Below are 19,289 nucleotides of genomic sequence, written 5' to 3'. Positions count from 1 at the left end.
CTTTTCTTAGCAAACAGGGTTGAAAACAATTTGCACTCTGCAGTAATTCACTATTTTTCGTCAAATAGATGCAAAAACATTCATTGTTTTCCTTTGCTAGATTTGGTTGTGCACGCTTTGTCTGTCTTAGGGAAGTTTCTTAAGATCCTGAAAGTCATCAGGGATATGTTATTCTTAGGATGAATAACCTAGCAAAGGCACAGGCTGAATCTGGAATGTTTAAATCAAAGTAAGACAAAGCTGTACAAAACAAGCAGAAGGAATAAGTGACTTTGGGCAGTATTGATTGGAAGTTTCATAACACTGATGAAAAAGCAATGTGATATCACCAAGTACTGTAATGTAATACAACCATGACACATTGCTAGCACTGGCAAGATGAAGAGAGTTTGCGGGGACAAGCATTAAAAGCTGAACAATTCTTTCTACCTCAGCTCACCTGATCCTGCTGGGCAATGGAAGGAAAGTCTCTAGGACACAATGGTAGAGTTCGCAACGCGAAGTAGCATCACAGGAACTTCCATGCCTCTGTGTGGGTTTATAAGGCCCTCTTCCAAGCATGTCCTGAACACAGGCATAGTTCTGCACTGGTTTCACATACAGAGCAGCTCTGCTCTGCTGCACCTCTTTGCTCTGAGATGGGATGCAGAGAAGTAGGAGAAAGAGTCCATCTCCTGTTCTCAAAGTGGGGTTTATGGGAGCCTGCAGTCAAGTGCCATTTCAGCTCTAAGAAAGACAGCAGAGGATTAAGTGGACAGAGACAACAGCAGAGCACAGACATTGCAGCAGAGAGCCTGGCTGGTGCTAGGAGTGTGCATTGCAAAGCAGCAGCACTGAATGATGTTACAACTGTCTGGTGCCACACAGAACAGCAGTGTTACCTTGATACCTGCAGGCCAGCCCTGGTAAGATGAGACCTGCTAATACAAGAACAGTCAGTGCTTATGCCTGGTAGCATAAATGAAGTGCACTGTCAGCAAGTTTCAAGGTTTGAAGTGCAGGTTAGCTCAAGATTTACGGCATTTCTAGCTTTCAGATGGCATGGGAGTACCTTGAGAATAGTTTTTTTTTGCTGTATTCAGCAATCTGTTTCCATTCTGGCTACAGTCCAGAAATACACAAGAAAAAAATGTGAAAAAAAAAAAAGGATAGGCAGTAACTAAATATTTCAGAACCTTCACAAAGATTCAATTTGAGCAAGGCTTTAGAAAAGGGCAAAGGCCAGTGGAGAAGTGGGGTGGGTTTTTTCTTCCAAAAACAATTTGCCCTTTCCCTATCATTTCAGTTAACCAAATTAAACAAGTACCTTCTTGCGCAAGGGTGCTTACAGTTTGAGTGACTTCTTTGTTTTATAAACTGTGATCCTTGTCCACAGCTTTTCCAATGGCCATGTTCTCTTTCCTAAGTGGATTCTCTAGTGCCTGCTACTTGGCTCTGCTGTCACTGAGGGTTTTCCTTTGGTGGCAGCGCTAATCTGCTTGTCTTTCCTCTACTTACCTGCCTGTTTTCACAGAAGTTGACCACAATGTCCTAGAGACTTTACTGCTCTGTTGAATTTGCTTAAAATGGACATTTAAATTGTTCAACAGAGTTCAACAGTATGGTAAACACAGCCTGTGGGATCATGGGAATCTAATTTCCTTAGGAAGACTGGCTAAGAGTAACCACTAGCATTTCTTTGGAGCATGAAATCTTCCTGGTCCTGTATGAATATCAGTTATTGAGTCCACATAGCAGTTCATTTGGGTAGGTTACACACACATAATCTTCACTCTGCAAAGGTGAATGAAACAACAAAGGGAATTAACTCCCTAAGAATGCAGTGCATCAATGGCAGGCAAGCACCAAGATTTCTCAGATGCCTTTGGGGATGAAATCCCAGCCCCGTTGATACCCAGGCAGGTCAGCACTTAGAAGGGTTTCCTGCACAGCCTCATATGCATCCTCCACAGACACAGACACAGACACCATACCCCTCTGCACAAAACCATTGTCCATACAAGAATCACATCAGACTCAAAATGTACACAAAGCCCTCCAGCTCTGTGAGGCACAGTGATCCAGGGACACAAAGAAATGCAACTGAGTAGAGCCTGGATGGGGAGTCTGATGTGTTTGCAATGCGCGTACCAGTGGTCAAATTACAGAAAGGAAATCTTTGTAAGCTGACATCCAAAACTTATTTATTAATATAGTCTGAATGACTAATTTATGGCCACATATTTTTAGCCTTTTACAGAGCATCTATTTCATTATTTAAGATGTTTAATTATGCACCTGTATAATTAGTATCTGAAGAAAATAGGTTTCTTTATTACCCTATGTCTTTAGTGAAGAGCAATAAATACTCATATCAACCAAAAACTCTTCTAATAGTGACAGGCTTTAAGTCGAAAATATTTAACACCCTTCATGCCATGTCAAATAAGGGAGGCCTGATAGAAGAGTTATAGCTGCAAAAAACAAAATAAAGTAATGAAGCTGACCAGCAAAACCACCAAAATTAATGGAAGCCATTTCATTTCAGATTTTTAATTGTTCAGTTCAGGCCAGAAGACTGATTTCAATCGGAATTGCTTTTATACAAGTGGAACAATTTTGTTCACTCACTGCAGATGTGTCAGGTAAAATCAATATTTTCACACAAAGAATTCCTTCTCAAAGCCTGTGGTTCTCTCTTTGGTGTGTCTTCTCAAAGAGTTTTAGTATAACACTGAGCTTTAAAAAAGAACAAAATGTTCCTGAGCTGGAAAAATTCAGTTTCATCTTTAAAATGACAGATCAAATAGAATAAAATATGTTTTTTAAATACAGCATTTTATCATATCTAAAAAAAAGGGGTTGTGCTTTGTCTTGAATAAATGAGGCAAGCAATATGGGGCAGGATAGGGCTGTAAACCACATCTGTGGCTCTTTGAAGGTCTTCATTGGAGAGAGCCACAGCACAATGCAGAGAGCCCTACCTTGGTCAGAGCAGCCTCCTCAGGCTACTCTGCAAGGCACCACCTGCTTGAAGCCCCCAGGAAACAATGAGGTACAATCTCATCCCAGATATGTGCGCCTGGTCATAACCTCAAAGGCTTTATTGTCTTCCTTTGAACAAGAAGTGCACGTGAAGGAATCAGGAATACTGAACTGCCCAAAAGGAGAGAAGGTAGGTTGGAATTTAGGTGGAGAAAAACAAGTACAAACAAGCAGTAATTTTCTGCTATTTTCATGTTCATACTGCAGAAGGAGAGCCACTGCATTTGCCTGCATACATTCACATGATAGAGATGAATCCTGTCCTGAAAAGTTAGACCAGATTTTTCTGGCTAGATGTCAAGCTTTTCATCACAATTTTTTTCACTCCAAACAGATGTAGCTGTTCATCCTTTTGTGGATGAAAACAAATGATGAGCTCACAGCCACCTCTACTGCACATGATTTGAGGGGCTACTGTTTATTCCCCACATCACACACATTATTTTTGCCAGGTGCCTGAGCTGAAAACACTCATCTCCTTTTTATTTCGGAACACCTTTTATGAGCCATTCACGAAGCCATTGTGTATCCAGGTGTGTGTATAGTTCTATGAAAGGAAAAGTCATTTCTGCTGATGCTTTTCATTTTGTGATTCTCTGTAAATGGTGTGAGTGCAACAGCCTACCCTCAGTGCCAAGGTCTGGGAACACACTGCATGAAGCATCTCCCGTAGAATCAGCACCAGAACAGAAGTGGCTTCAGCAAAGAATGCCAGTTGCTCAGCATCTTGGCAACTGAGGTTTTATGTTCATTTTGTTTCAAAATAATTTTTTAGAAGGCTGGACCAGTCAATGTCACTGTTCAGCCCTTGTACAAAAAGTCCCTTCTCACTCATCCGGTTTGTTACTTAAAGGGTCCCTGTAGAAGCTGAACTAACTCATGAAAATGTCAGAAAAGAAATCCAAAAGAAAATTAAGAGGGTTTGATAATTTCAGTGGTTTAAACTGACTATGGGAAGGGTCTGGCAAACAGGAGTAGATGAGGGAAAAAGGCATGAGAGCAGAGGAGCAACAGAAACTTCCCCATTTGGCAACAGCAAGTTGCTGCATGAGAATATTGTATGTTACATGATACCACAGCCTCAGTTTCTTTGTAAGCATCCTGGAAATATCCCATAGCATGAACAGGATATTTTGTGGCAAGTGGGTCACTAAAAAGGGAAGGGATGCAGAAGGTGAGGGGAAGAACATAGTCATCTGTACTGGAAAGGAGAAGCCAGTGCAGGGAAGGGCATAAATTTTTTGTTAATATGACGGCTGTAATCCCAAACCTGTCTTCCCTTAGGCATGCCACTGGAAATATTGTGCTTTCACTCCTACCTCAGAGGGCAGAGTCTGCTGATGCAGACTGGTTGAAATTGCTGTTTCACTAGAAAAGGCACACGTGATCTTTATCAGACCTTGTGGTCTCAGTCTGAGTTCTTACAGAAAAGGATTTGTTGGTCTGTGCCAAGTCACTCCCTGGCATGTTTGTTGCTTAGTGGGACAGTAATTGTGGGAGATCAGCCTTGTTTTCTGGTAACTGTGAGACCACAGAGACAACTTTCCACAGTCACGTCTCTCAATCACTATCCCTCCACCCAGGTACATCCCAGAATCAGCTTGTCCAGCTGCCAAGATTCAGTGCCTCTGCTAGCTCTCTCTTAGCAGAGGCTTGAATGCCACATGTGATAGTGCACTGTCCCTGGTGACAATTCTCCTGCCCTTGGGGAGCTTCAGCATCTCCTGCTGCAGCCAGTTATGATGCAGTGAAAAACAGACCCTTCAGTGCAGGGGTGCCTGAAAGTCTCAGTGCTGTGTGCGCATTCCCCGAGTAGCAGCACATGTTGGGTGGAGGAACCTGTGTACTTAAACACTGAAACATGATTCACATTGTGATAAGTATCAACTGCAAACTTTCCAGTGTGCAAATAATCTATTTTGGCCTTGGACAAGTAAAAACAAAGTATCCAGCATTTACCTGTTTACATTTGGGTTGTTCCACAACTCATAGAATACTAATGACCAGTTACTGGGTTGCTGGCCGAGATTACTTTAAATATTTCATAGGCTATGGATGAATTCTGAAGCAACAGTCTTTATGCAAAGCACATCTTGACTGTTATACACGGAGATTTGCAACTAGAAATTAATTTTTTGCTTGCCTTACTTGAAAACCTGTTCTTTATGGTATCTTAAAGTTGCTCATTCCAGTGGTTTTTTGTTTTATTTAATGATAAAAGGTACATTATTTCATCATAAACCGGGTACCTTCTATCTTCCTTACTGTATCTTTACACATGCACTCTGTTAAGAAAGGCCAAACAGAGGGAGAAGGACTCTGAGAGAACAGACAAGAGTTTATTTTTTTCTGATGAGGCACTTGCACAGGTTGCCTAGACAAGTTGTCACTGCCCCATCCCTGGAAATGTTCAAGGCCAGGTTAGATGGGGTTTTCCACTAAAGCAGCAACCTGGTTTAATGGAAGGTGCCCCTGCCCACAACAGAGGGTTTGAAACCAGATTATCTTTAAGGTTGCTTCCAAGCCAAACCATTCTATAATTCTACAATTCTTTAATAATTTTTATCCCAGCTGAACTGCAAAGACATGACAGGCCTCAATTTCCTTTTTGTTCTCTCTCACTCTCTGGCTTCAGCAAGTTTTTTGTTGGTTTGTGCTTTGAAAAGTCCTTCTTCCACTGCTTTCCAGGACAACAGTGAAGTCCCTGCCAAAGACATTGTGCCCCTGACTAATCCCATTCCACCCTTTGTCCCTGTTTTGGACCAAGGTTCTTCAGCTGTATGAGAGACCCAAGAGAATATAAACCTTCAGAAAATAAAGATTTCTCTTTCCTTGTGTCAAACAGCATGCAGACTGTATTAAACTCTCTGTTGGCCTTCTCTGTGCTCAGGGCTGCCACAGCTCCTTCCTCCTGCCTGGCCTTTCTCAGCTTCTATCTGTTGTATCCCCAGAGGCAACTTCAGTCTCTCAGTGACTCAAAGTTTTCATGGTCCCATTCCTCCTGTCCTCCTTCTCACTCTCCCATACAAACACAGCCCAGTCTCCTCTGCCTGCGCAAGGACACCAGCGTCAGAGTAGCTTTCTGGGGATCCATGCACAAATATAATCAAAGCCAAGAGAAGAGGCATCTCTACAACAGCACTGTAGAGTCTAAAAGTAGGTCAGGCAGCGTCTGGGCACTGGGATAACTGGGCAGCAGAGCTCAGGTCTGTGCCCCGAGCTGTTACAGCCAGCAAGCAGTGGGGGGTTGCTGCTGGAAGTGTGTTTGGACCAGTAGAGGAAATGCAGCATCCGTGTGGGCACTGGGCCATCTAACCAGCTAGTTTAAACTGGCTGAGCTGAACTCCAGCTTATAGCTGGGCACATGTCAGCAGCCCTGCAGAGCACAAACCGGTGCTAGGTGTGTTTCCCCAAAGGGCATGGTCCCTGCCCTGTGGAAATCAGGTGGAGGTTTGTCATCAACTCCAGCTGGAGCAGAGCTGTACCCTTTGCCACTACAATTATTTCAGGTCTACTTCATATGGATTTTAGCGATAAAAATCCCCTCAGGAATGCTCCTTGTTTACAAAATCGCCTCCTGCTCTGACTGAAACATTTGTATCTCAGTTGTTAGCCGCAATAATGAGTTGACAATTTCCTCCAATTGGCACATTTCATTCAAGACACATTATTGTAACCACAGCTGCCTAAGATATACAAAGCCAGGTTCACCAGAAGTGCTGTTTACTGACACATGAACAGAAAAGCCTAGAAGTCCATTGTTGTCTTCTTGCCTTTTGACTGGGAATGGTACTTCCTAGGCAGGTGGGGGGAAAAAAATCTTTAAATATACAGGAGGAAGCAATGTTATGGGCTCTCTGGTGTGAGTTTCTGCTTATGTTTCCATCCCAGCTTCAAAGCAGTTTCAGCAGTTGGCACAGACTAGTGTGAGATGTCCCACAACCCTTACAGAGCACTCTTAGCTCAGAGGAATGCTGGATCCCCAGCAGAACAGGAGAGCCAGCTTCCCCGTGAAAGAAAAGAAACAAAATCACTTGACTCAGTCTCATCTTCCCAAAGGGTCAGGGAAGGTGAAAGAGGAGGGGGGAAGAACTCCAACTGCCGTGGCTTAAATCTATTTTAATAATGTCTCATGGCCTTGCAGTGTACATGAAAGACAATGGGCGGGTACAATTAATAATGATTGGTTTGCCATTACAGTGATAAATTACTTTAAATAGCTCTTTAGAGCAATGTTTAGGGCCTTCCTTTCCCTCTTTTTAATCTTTTTTTTTTTTTGGTGGCAGATGGTGTAAAGTCCCTGGGCCCTTTAGACCTTGACCTCCTGCAGATGTTGGGATGGGACAAAATGGTCCTCAGGATGGTAGAAAGGGAAAGAAAATGAAAACCCTTCTAATGTACCGTATCAGGACTACCAGTGGGGTGGACCACTAACTGCTTTTTTATTACTGTCACTTACCAGTCCCAATTCTTCTGTACTTAAAGAGTTATGTCAGCAATTGTGAGGCAGCTGAAAAGGAGAGTGGATGCATGTGGTGGTGAAGTATTATTGGAAATCAGACCAAAAGAGGATGAATGAAAGATTATGAGAGGGGCAAACTACCATAGTTAGTAATGCTGCAACAAACTAGACATTGATATATTGTCCTCTTGGAAATATTCTGACAGCCTATTATAGTTCCCTTAATGAGGTTGTCATGCATTTCTCTTTTTGTAGCTATTAAAATCTTGTCTACATCTGCTGAGGTTTGCTTCAGAGAGGTGGAGGAGGGGACCCTTGATATTTTGTAGTCTGCCCTTGTTTAGCCAGGGTCATACCTGACCTAGCAGCAGAGAGGGATAGTTAAGTTGTCCAAGATGCAAAAGTTCAGTGGATTTTCAAAGGAAAATAACCTCCACAGTGAAAGAAACATTTCCATGGTTGTATCCTCACAGTGAGCTGAAAAGCATGATGGATGTTAATATGACTAATGGGAACTTTCTACAACAATTCCCAGATCCATGCAGATAGTAAGATAATGTGGTATGTGAGTCTCATTAAGTATAAAAATCCTGCACATCACCTCTGAATTACAATGTTAGCAAGCTGCACTGCTATGAATACTAGCAAGGGTAATCTGACTCTCCAAAATAAGGAATGAAAATACTCTCTTAATGGTTTTCTTCAAAATAATCAATGATTCCCATTAGTAATATGCATGAAGATAAGTAAGTAGCTGGATAGGTAGGTGAGTAGATATGGCAGATGTGTGAGCATCATGTGAGTAGTAGGAAGCAAAACTTCCACTTCTTGAACAGCTTTCTTTCACAAGGAAAATAAATAGAATTTGGAACATGAACTTTCCCCCTCTAAGGCACTGACTGTTTTGCCTTTGGGTCTAACTGGCTCTAACTTCTGGCTGTCTCAGGAGAGTGTGATGTACATGAGAGGCCTCCAAGCAGAGTTTTAACTCAGATCCTTGCATGTGTTTTGCTAATTCAGTTCTCTGACACAAGGTCAGTATGTAGGAGTGAATAGGGGAAGGGTATCTATGGCTGATATATGCAACTGGGGAATCGCCAAGGGCTCAGAAATTTGCCTGCATCTGGATAAGGCTGGTTTAGGGCCACCAGCTTCCAGCTGCAGGGCATAAAGCAGCCATTCCTTCTTGTAGTCTCTGAACCTTGATATTTAACATTTAAGGACTTTCATTTTGAATGAAAACTCTCTGTCTAATAAACATTTCCTACTAAAACATGATATACTAGGAAATTTAATACATCAAATCAGATGCAGCAAGTTAATTTCTTGCAATTAGAAATTATACAGTTGGGTAATTGCTCCGCAGGGCCAACTGATTTATTCTAAAGCGTCTTGGAAAATGTTCTAATACATCCAGTTTGTACATCTTTATTGTAGTTTAATAAACAGAAAGCACACAATATGTGCTGTAATGGCAAATCAGACAGCCAGGATATAAAATCATTTGGGATTTGATGTCTAAGTCATCATTAAACTAGGATTTGCAATGAATATGTCAGGTGTCTTAACACTGCTACACAAGCGGTATAGAAAACAAGTTCCCCCTGCTCTAATGAGGCAGAGCGAAATGGGTGAATACATTTTGATACACAATGCATCAGTGTCTGGTTTGTTTTAGTGAAACAGTAACCTCTCTCCCTTTTTCTGGGTAAATGCAGTACAATAGACTAACGCCACATGAATCTATTATGTCTTATAGGGCTTTTAGCGGGAGTATGACTGTTTAACCAGGCAGTGACACGAGAAGAATTACTATCTGACACTCCAGCTGAAAGTAGAGATTTTATTGATTCACTGCACTGGCCTGCCATTTTAGCTTTGATTGAGAGTCTTTCATGAATCCAAAAAGGTAACACTCCTTCATTGAAAACAACAGCAGGCAGTCCAGCCTGGACTCAAACCATCTGCCAGCTTAAAAGAAAGATGAAGGTGTTTCCCAAAGCATCTACGAGCCTAGATCTATCCAGTAGATCTATCACTCCAACTAGCACATATCCAGGCTGACGTACAAGAAATGCTTGTGAAGTCTTTGACTGGAGGTTTCATGTAGATCTAATTATCAAAAGTGATATAATCTGGAAACTAATTACACCCAGCAGCACAGTAGCTACAACTTCCCTCATTCAATCTTGCACATCTGAAATCTTCACATCCCAGAAATTAAGGGATATCTTTTTCTTTCCCTTTTTTTTCCAAAACCTCTTTTGAAAAATTTTGTCTTTCTTTGTTGTAGGTCAGCTGTTTCAATTAAAATATTTTCCTAAAAGCAGAATGTTCTATTTTAAACAAAAGATATTTGCATTCCCAAGCAAGTCTGAGTCCAGAGTGGCACGTGAACAGTGTGCTTGTTTACATTTCAGTAGATATTCATGTAGTCCTGGTTCCATGTGTGCTGCCATTCCAGGCAATCCCTAACTCACAGTGAAGACAACACTTGATACCTGTAGCTTTCCCTTTTCAGACCTTACCCTTCCATAGTTTTTTAAGATCACGACTAAAAGCATTGTAATACAATGTAAAAAAAAAAATAATCCTAGAAAATATAATGTAAAGTCAGTACAAAGAAATCTAAAGTTAAGTACAGTAACATACAGGATTTTGGAGTCCCACTGTCACCTGACAGAAGCCTGAAGCACATTCCATATAAAAGCTACCAAAAATAAGTGTGTCCAGCAGCACTTACTCAGAAACTTCTCTTTTAAAGGGAACAATTCTTTTCAAATCAGTACAGGACACTGAGGAATTTCAAATCCTGAACATGAACAATTTGGCTATTTGTCATTTATTATCAGACAAAAATATGTCTGTCTCTATTTTCAGAAAAATGGGAATTTAAAATATCAAAAGCCATGGAGAAAGTTTGGAAAATACACATTCTGGGGAAGAAAGCATGGAGAAACCCTGTGTGATTCCCTGGGAAAACCAGGACCTGGCACAGACCCAGAGCTAGTGAGCCTCACTGTTCCTGGAGTATCTCCCTACGCCCTTCCCCAAGGTGCAGAATTTCTGGACAGTTTGTTAACTCAGGTGAAATTTGCCATCCCAGCAAACTGGTGCAGTGGGTGGCACAGGATGTATTTCCTGTGGCACTTTGACCCCAGGTATCAGATGTTATGAGCACCAAGTTTACTTATGGACAAAATGAAGTTTTGGTAACACCTTCGCCCAGCCCTGAGCTGAAAGTAATAAATCCTGGAACTCTGCAGAGTTTATGTAGTCAAAGCAGCATGCTAGCATGGTCACAAGGCTTGCTCTCGGCTCTCAGTAGAGGCAGAATGAGACTGAGTCCACTCAAAATGCAGGCAGAGCAAGTTCGCCTCATTGCAAAGCACTGCCAAGTGTGAGCTCACCTCTGCAGAGTAGAAGCAAATCTGGAGATTTTTCAGGAGCCGCCCTGGTTCCAGCAGATTGTACAGGAAAATAAACCAAAGCCAGGGTGGGGGCTTGAGCCCTGCTCTGCAGTTGTGTATACTGGTTAATTCTTAGCACATTCCCTGGCATGTGGGTTTGCCCCATAACAATTTACTATCTCCCACACAATGCCTCGGCACCCTTAACAGACTAGCACAGACCTTGGACTTTGCTAAGTATGCAGTTTGCACGAGGCTACTTTGTTTTGGAGAGAAGACTTTGTTTTGGGACTCAAGCCAGGTTGTGTCACTTCTCCTCAGAGCCTGCACCCTGTCCTTGGGTTCTGTCTAATTTAATAGCAGAGCTGGGATGACCATTTTTGTATGGGGCTTAGCTCCATGAAGAGCCCAACACAGGCTCCCGCCATTCCCAGGTCATGGACACACAGTGCCCACAGGCCTGGGCTGCCTGCAGTGTACAGGCACCTCAGTGGTGCAAGAGTGACTAAAATGCTTCCCTGTCCCTGCAGGGCAAGGAAAGGATATAGCCTTGCTCTGTCAGTGCTGTCTCTGAAAGAATAAGCCACAGAAACCAAACTAGTTATGCTCAGAGTCAGCCATGGTGGATCTGCACCCACACTGGATCTGCACTGAGGACTAATTGTGCGGCTCTGCAGCAATTAGCCTCAAGAGCTTACAACAAATGCAAGACAATTTAGAATGACAGAAAAATGTTCCAGGAGACACGATAGTTGCACAAAATTTGAAGGCTCCAGAAGGATCTCAGGAATCAGAAATAGCAGAAAATTACACTACGCTTTCACCCTTTTTTCCTCTCAGCCAAGTTTCAGACCAGGGTAATTACAGCAGGTTTATTTCTTAGACACAAAAAAAAAAAGAAAATCCGGGTTTGAAATAACCTTAGCTCTTTGGGTTCAGTCCTGCAAATCTGCACGCAGACAAAAATCAAGTAATACTTTGGAAGTTGGATAGCAAACATGGGGACAATTGTGCCTGGCTGGAGGCACCAGTGGATCCAGGCTCTCTAGGCCCTTTGTTCACAGAGGCTCAGTGTTTCAGGGTTCTGAGAATAGCCCACTGTGGATGTGTTACTAGACTTCCAGGGATGCATGTCATTCCCTTGCATTCCACTTGCTGAAAATCACAAGCTACTGTCAGATACAGAGTATGTAATCTGAGAAAATGCCACAAATAGCAAACTGTCAGCTCAGGAAAGATTAAGCCAAATGCTCTTCTGTGCCTCGCTGCAGAAATGGAAGCAGCGACATGAGTGGAGATCTCAGCATCACAGACAGGACAGAGAAGGCTCCCCAGTATATGTTCATAACTGATTGGGCTCCTCAGAGGGTGTAAGTGCTGGTAAATGGAAAGCAGTAGCTTTATATTCACACGAGTGACATGCTGTGTTGTATTTCAGTTGTGGTGTCTTATGGAGAGGAAACTTCTTTGAGATAGAAGCCTCTTGTCCCGTTTCTGTTCCTCAGGTTCTTATGGAGATGCAGTCCCTCTGTTTGTTTGTTCCATATAGTCTGCCTTCAAGCTGTTTCAAACATCACAGAGGAACAGCTGACTCGAAGTTCCTGTAAATTTCCTGAAAATAGGGGGCATAGTAGAGACATTAATGGCACTACGTAGGAAAGTCTGCTGAGTGAGGGTCAGCTCTTATTAGACTGCAGATATGCAGCACATGTGGGTTTATGAATATCCAAATCAAAAAGTCATGGTAAGGTTTGCACTACAGCATAAAAAACCACACTTGGGAATCCTTGAGAAGTCCAGTGGCAGTCAAGGCAGGTGGGTCTTCTGGTGTCACACCACAGTTCCCCTTAAAAAGTCAACCAACCACAAAACAGTATGCAACAAACCACCACAAACTGGGGCTGTGCCACATCCTGGGCTCACACATCTCTTATTTCTTATGTAATGTAGGTAAGCGGACAGGGAAATAGACTGGAGCAGTTTTCTGCAGCATGACAGATATTCCAGGTGACATTTCCCACTGAAGGCTGGCAGGTAGAGTGTGACACACATTTCAGTCTTGGGCAGTTATCCTCCCTCCATGTAAATACACTGTCACAGCCTTGACCAAGTGCTGTACAGGAGCACCAATAGGCCTCCACAGGCTCAGCCCCCCAAAACCCTGAGAAGTGCCCAGGTCTCAGCTTCTTCTATTATGTGCTAAGGAGAGTTTCAGTTAATGGTACACAACAATGAGAAGAAATACCTCTGAGTTTGTCATTGCAATCAAGCTAATGAAGCTCTACAGAAAGTACACGTGTGACACAGTATCACAGACTGTACAAAAGACGTGCACTTTATCAGGCTCCATTGTGTCTTGCTGCCTGCTCCGAGCTTCCGCTTCCCCTTCCCTCCCCCTCCCCAAGCTGAACCCCTTTGTTCCAAGCACGGGCAAAACCAAATGTAACTCAAACTCTTTAGCAGTGTCTGATTGGCTGCTCACCCCGGGTCCGCCCCCAGTCCGCCCCTTTCCCCTTCTCTGAGTAAAAGAGAGGACCAAGGTAGGGCCTACCCTCTTTTGGCTTTGCAACTCTTTCTGCGAACATCTGTGTGCTTCTGTTTCTTTTGAAAGCTTCTAATTGTGGGAAATTAGGCAAGCTGGGAGCTGTATTTCTCCCTCTTTGCTTCTGCTGGTGGTATTAGATTCGCAGCTACCATTTTACCGCTTTTAGAGCTACTGAAATGCTGGATTGCCCGTGCTACCTCTCTAGGCTGCTCGAGGCTTTCTAAGGCATTAAACTACTAGCCTAGCCGGTAAAAGCTGTAAGTATACCCCCACAATTGTGGTGGATTTTGCTGTGCTGTTATCTGAGTTCAATGTTCAGTCATTCTGCAACAGCGAATGCTCACAATGCCAAAAGCCAGCAACGGACTTAGGGGGAGGCTGCTACCACCAGCTGGATGAGAGATTCACAGCTATCCAGACTGTGCTAAAATACTCTGAGAAAAGCTGAACACCAGCCATTCTTCCTGTCATCCCTTCACCTCCTTGTTTATTTCTTATATTTCAGACCATGCCCTTCAGGGACAAGAGCTTCAATTTCCTCTGCATTCCTCCTGTGCCAGTGGTAATGCAGGTCCCCACCCCAGCAGAGCATCTACGCACTGCCACAATGTAAGTGTTGGTGTGAGACAACAAAACTGTCTCGTTACTTCACTGTTTTCAAACATCCAGCTCATAAGTATTCCAGTCTCACAGCAATACCTAAAAGGGATCCTGTTACTGCAGCTAAATTTGTTCAAATTCATTTCACTTAAAAAAGGTACTAAGACTTCGTTCAGCTATAGCCTCACTTTCATTAATCACTATCTTGTTCAGGCTGTGTTTTATACACTCAATTATTCAGTTTTGCCCTGGTAATAACTAATGTACCATTTTAGGCAAGAAGTAAAATGCTTCAGTGCAACCCCTCCATTCCTAATGGATTCTCTGTTTGTTTACATTATACTGTAATAGCTATTGATCTTCACACGATTATGGAATCCAGACAGCATTAGAAAATTCATTAATGATGACTATAGAAGCTTTAACCCCATTTAAAATGTTCTTCACTTTCAGGCTATTCTACATGAATGACAACATCTATTATGGACAAAGGCACTGTAACCACCCCTAATTTGCAAAGCATATTATCTGTGATCAATACTGAATGATAAAGCACAGCTGACTGAAAAGGCCAATTTTGGAATTCAAGTGACATATGGTTTAAATCCCACAGTAACCACCCCGCACTAACTAAACAATGGGGACATACAATACCCAGGATTTCTAACGCAGTGCTCCACAGTTAACACAGATCTTCCCTTGGGACTAATGTCACTATTTACATTTTTGGTTTTCAAGGACAGAGAAAGGCTTTGCTGTTTCCTTCATCGCATGTGACAAGGTGTAATGCATAATGAACAAAATGCCATAATTGCTTAGTAAAGGAACTTTATTAGGCATACAGAGTAACTTTATTAAAAAAAAGAATAAGAAAAACATTTCAATGAACATTTTGTTCTAAGAAGATACTGTTTTCAGGTTTTTTTCTGAAAGAAATAAACATTATCAACAAAATTACACTATATACAATTGTTTCACAGGGCTCCTTCCTACAGCACTAGTGTTGTATGTCTTAATAATACTTTCCAGGAAGTCTTTTTGTTTTAGCACTAGCCTACTTTGAAAGATAGATAATGAGGAAGACTAAAAAGTGCCAAGTGCACTGCTTCATTTAGATTCCACAGCTGTTGTCCCAGCTCTTTCAAGTTATGTATTAATGACAAAGGGTTATGAAAGGATTTTATTAAATATTAAGTACCTTGGCAATGTAACTAAAGGCATAAACTACAGCAACCTACATGACAATTACATATTGCAGCTCTAAAAAAAGGAAGTATTTAATAATTATGGCTTTATATAATTCTGATACCTATAAAAATTCTGGATGAAACTCACCCCAAGTGTAACTCACTGGGCATATAACAAAGATTAATTTAGTGTTGTGCATTCATGGGAATAGCTTTGCCTGTAAGAAACCAATACATTTTTCAGCAAACCGCATAATACAGACTGACCTGAGCCAAATAATTCACATTTTCATTCCCATGCAAACTTCCACAGAAGGAACTAAATGCACAGTTCTTCTTTGGAGAGTACACAGTACAGCACCACATCTCCCAGTAAAACCTCTCCATACAAAGCTGCTGAGTTTATACAGCTTGTCTGCCAAACTGTAGGAATGGTCTTTCAATACGTTTGCACAGCAATGAGCCCAACACAGTGTCTAGCGGTGTGTTGAGTTTTCCCCACCCTGAGGTATCTATGACATAGGTATGAACTAAGTCCATGAGCCATGGTTACATGTTGTGGTTTTCCTTGTGATCAGGTATTGTGCCCTGTCACTATCTGGTCAGCAGAGCCTGGAGAGCTGTTGTGCCTACATCTGGAATAACAGGAGCTCAGACACTGAGCACAAACCTGGTGTGGTGCTGAAGCTAGGCCAGCTGAACCCCATCCAACTGAGAATATAGGTGTTAAATACATTATATGTACTATGGTAGCTCTTTCTATATCAAGACCCATTCATAAGACGGGTGGTCAGTGAAGAGGTAGGTGCAGGAGGCAGGGGGTGGCTGCCACTATACAGGAATTGGGACACAGAAGGGGCTGCTCCACATCAAGTGTTCAGCCCACCTCAACAGGCAGAACATGGCCATGCTCTGTAACCAGAACCAGCAGCCAGGAGGAACTACCAGGTCCCACCACTTGTATATAACCATTGTACATCAAGAGATCAGTGTTTACGCCCCTCACCTGCTAAATTACATGGTGCATGCAAAAAGTGTCACTCACTCCAGCTGGCAGCCCTGGCCTCAGTTTGCCCACATGAGCCTGGGGATGTAAGATGAGAAGCACTGGGACTTTTTGAAGGTGAAGCCACAGGTGCTGAGAGACAGCAATAATGAGAGCTGCTCTGACAGATACCCATATCTATGTGTTTCTACAGCTAAAGATAACGTGTATCAATTGCAATTTACATGCATGCAATTTCTGAATTAAGAACAAACGCCCACATTATACACAAACACATGCATGTGAACGAAGAGCACTGTCTCTCTCTCCCACATCACTGTCTTTAGCAAAGACATCATTTTACCACTTATATACAACCAAAGCAGCTCAAGTTCAAAATTATGAACCTAAAGTAAAATTTTTTTGAAAACAGCCGGTGAGCAATCCAAGGGCTGAAATATATTAGCTTGTATATAAGCTTGTAGTTCACAGAAATTATATAAAGTCTCCAGTCTGCTTAAGAATCACAGATTTACAGAAGAAAGCACAAATTCCACTCAATCAAAAGGAGAGCATAGAAAAACCTAAGGGAAGAAGAAAATACCATAAAAAGAGTGGTCAAAAGTGATCAAAGCTGAACTGATCTGAACTGAAAAAATCTTGCCAGGAAAACCTCAGCTCCTACAAGACATGTCTAGAAGCTCTAGGAGTAGGAAAATGTTTCCTAGACAAATTTTTGTCCAATCTAAGTGACATTGCCATGTAAAGCAATCTAAGCAACTTCATGAGTCCAGGAGGATAGCAGAAAAAAAGATAAGTCCTTAGCAATTTCAGCCTTAATGTAACATCGACCACACTAGCAGTCGCAGCCTTCAACTACCTGGATATGGCAAGGTAAGCCACTAAGAAGAGAAATTCATACATGGCACAGATAATGAGGTTAATTTTTCTGTGAGCTATTATGGACATTATTGTAGTACGCTATCAGTACTTTGCTAAAATTTTTCTCACTATGGAAATCAATCTTCCCTTCTTGGCTAGAGCATAAAGGCTGAGATTTATAAAGCCTTTTAAGGTGCCTCTAAAATTAATGGGAATTGGATGTCCTCATTACCCACATGCTTTGAAAAACTCAGCCAAAATGCATAAAATGCATAGACAGTGGCTATCATTAAAACCTCTCCAATTCTGCCTTTGAAAGTGGGTAAGGATATCATCATGTTCAAATGATTCCCTGTAAAGAATTTAGCACCAGGAATACTTAGCGAACTCTACAGTGCTCACCATAAATTTCTTTCAAAGGCATGTGCAAAGACTTTATTGCTGCCTACACAAACAACTGCATGAAGTAATTCAGTGAAGTGAATCTCTGGGGATGAGTTGCCAGCACCACAGTCCTGAAGGAATGGGATTTACTGTATATTCTAAGTAGCTATTTTGTTGCTCCAGTTGGGAAAGGTCTGGTGACATGAGCCTATTCATCCTCAGAACTAATTGTGTGTTGGTGTACAGACTGCCGTCCAGAGACATGAGTGCAATGGAGCTGTTCCAGCTGGTTCTGTTGAGCCTGTTGTCGAAATCATGCCTAGTTCCCCTCCACCTGAAAACCTCAATAAACCATCTCCATGTCACCATTGTCACCTTGTGGGCAAAAGCCATGTTGTGCTAGATCAGCTCTCCTTCTTAGTCCTTTTTTATCATTTTTCCCTATATTCTGAGTAAAAGGGGCATCCTTGCCAACTGCCTTCTTCCCCAGTTTTGACCATGCCTCCTTTCTCACCCCGGCTGGCTGGTAAATAAAAATGGAACTAAATCCTGTGTCTGTAATGTTACAGTGATGGTCATGCAAACCTTGGGTGAAGTTTTTTGCTGCCGTTGCTACTTCGCTAGCAGAACCCAGATGGACTAGTTTGCATCAAGCTCTGGCACTGATATCATAAACATAAGTAGTGCAATCACATTCCACAGTGGAGTGCAGATGAGAAAAACCAAAGGAGAAAAGCTTCAGCCTTGTGTAATTTCCATGATTAAAATCAACAGCAATGTTTGACTAATTGGCCCACCAAGGCCCTTGCATTGGCATAATTTAAATAAGCTTAAAAACAGAACAAGGTTAAAAAAACAGCACCATTTACCTACCAACAGGGCTGCATAGTCTCTTCTCTGAGTCTGTGTTACATAAGGCTTGTTTCTCTCTTCAGGAACCCCACAAAACCTCCCAGGCTTTCTGGTGGAGTGCCCCACTGAAAAATGAGACTGACCAATGTGTTCACTGTCAGCATCACCAGCCATTTCTCCTCTGAGCAGGGGTCCTGCATCATTAAGGGACTGCAAGAAAAGGATGGAAACACACATTCTCCCCCTTCTGCTCCATGGCGCTGCCTTATCTTCATGCATGTCCTGAAGGTTTACATGGAGGCAGGAAAACCAGCAGTTTCTCTGTTACAATCACCAAGAGAGATGTGTGTTATATGACCTCATGTGTCACGGAAAAGTGGTTTTATCTCATGCACAGGGCAGATGGAGCTTGTCCTGTGTCTGCTTTCAAATTAGTTTCAAAGTATTCGGAAGAAGTCATGGGAAGGCTGAGATATAAGAGGACCAGGTAGGGTTCTAGACATTTCTTTCAAAACCATTGGTGACGTCTCTATTGAGAAGGTCCTGGGCCATAAGGTAGGTGCTAGCATCCCCAAAAGACCCCTGTGAGGCCTTGCCTGCATCTGCCCAGCTCTATCTGATTGAAATAATGATCCAGAAAACCGAGGTTTAGGTGAACTTTGTTATATAACTGTCATTAAGCTCACATTTGGGGCGGCAGGCCAGTGGGTGACAGAACCACTCTGGCAACTGCTAATTGGCCCTAGTAAGGAGTAAGTCAGAGAGACTGGCCTGGGGCAATGTAATTAGCAAAGTCATTGGCAGCTTATGCCAACAGTCTAATTTAGAAAGTAATAAATAGTTAAAAACAGCAGTCTCCTGGGGGCAGGAGAACGTGTATACTAGGACAGCTGACACAGTGAAGCAGCTATTGCCCCAGGTGGAACTACCCCGTGTAGGGGCCCAGCTGCCACCAAAG

Source organism: Corvus moneduloides, chromosome 2 (genome assembly GCF_009650955.1).
Source record: "Corvus moneduloides isolate bCorMon1 chromosome 2, bCorMon1.pri, whole genome shotgun sequence".
Classification (NCBI taxonomy): domain Eukaryota; kingdom Metazoa; phylum Chordata; class Aves; order Passeriformes; family Corvidae; genus Corvus; species Corvus moneduloides.
The sequence above is the reverse complement of the archived record's forward strand: the minus strand, read 5'-3'. Positions refer to the sequence as shown.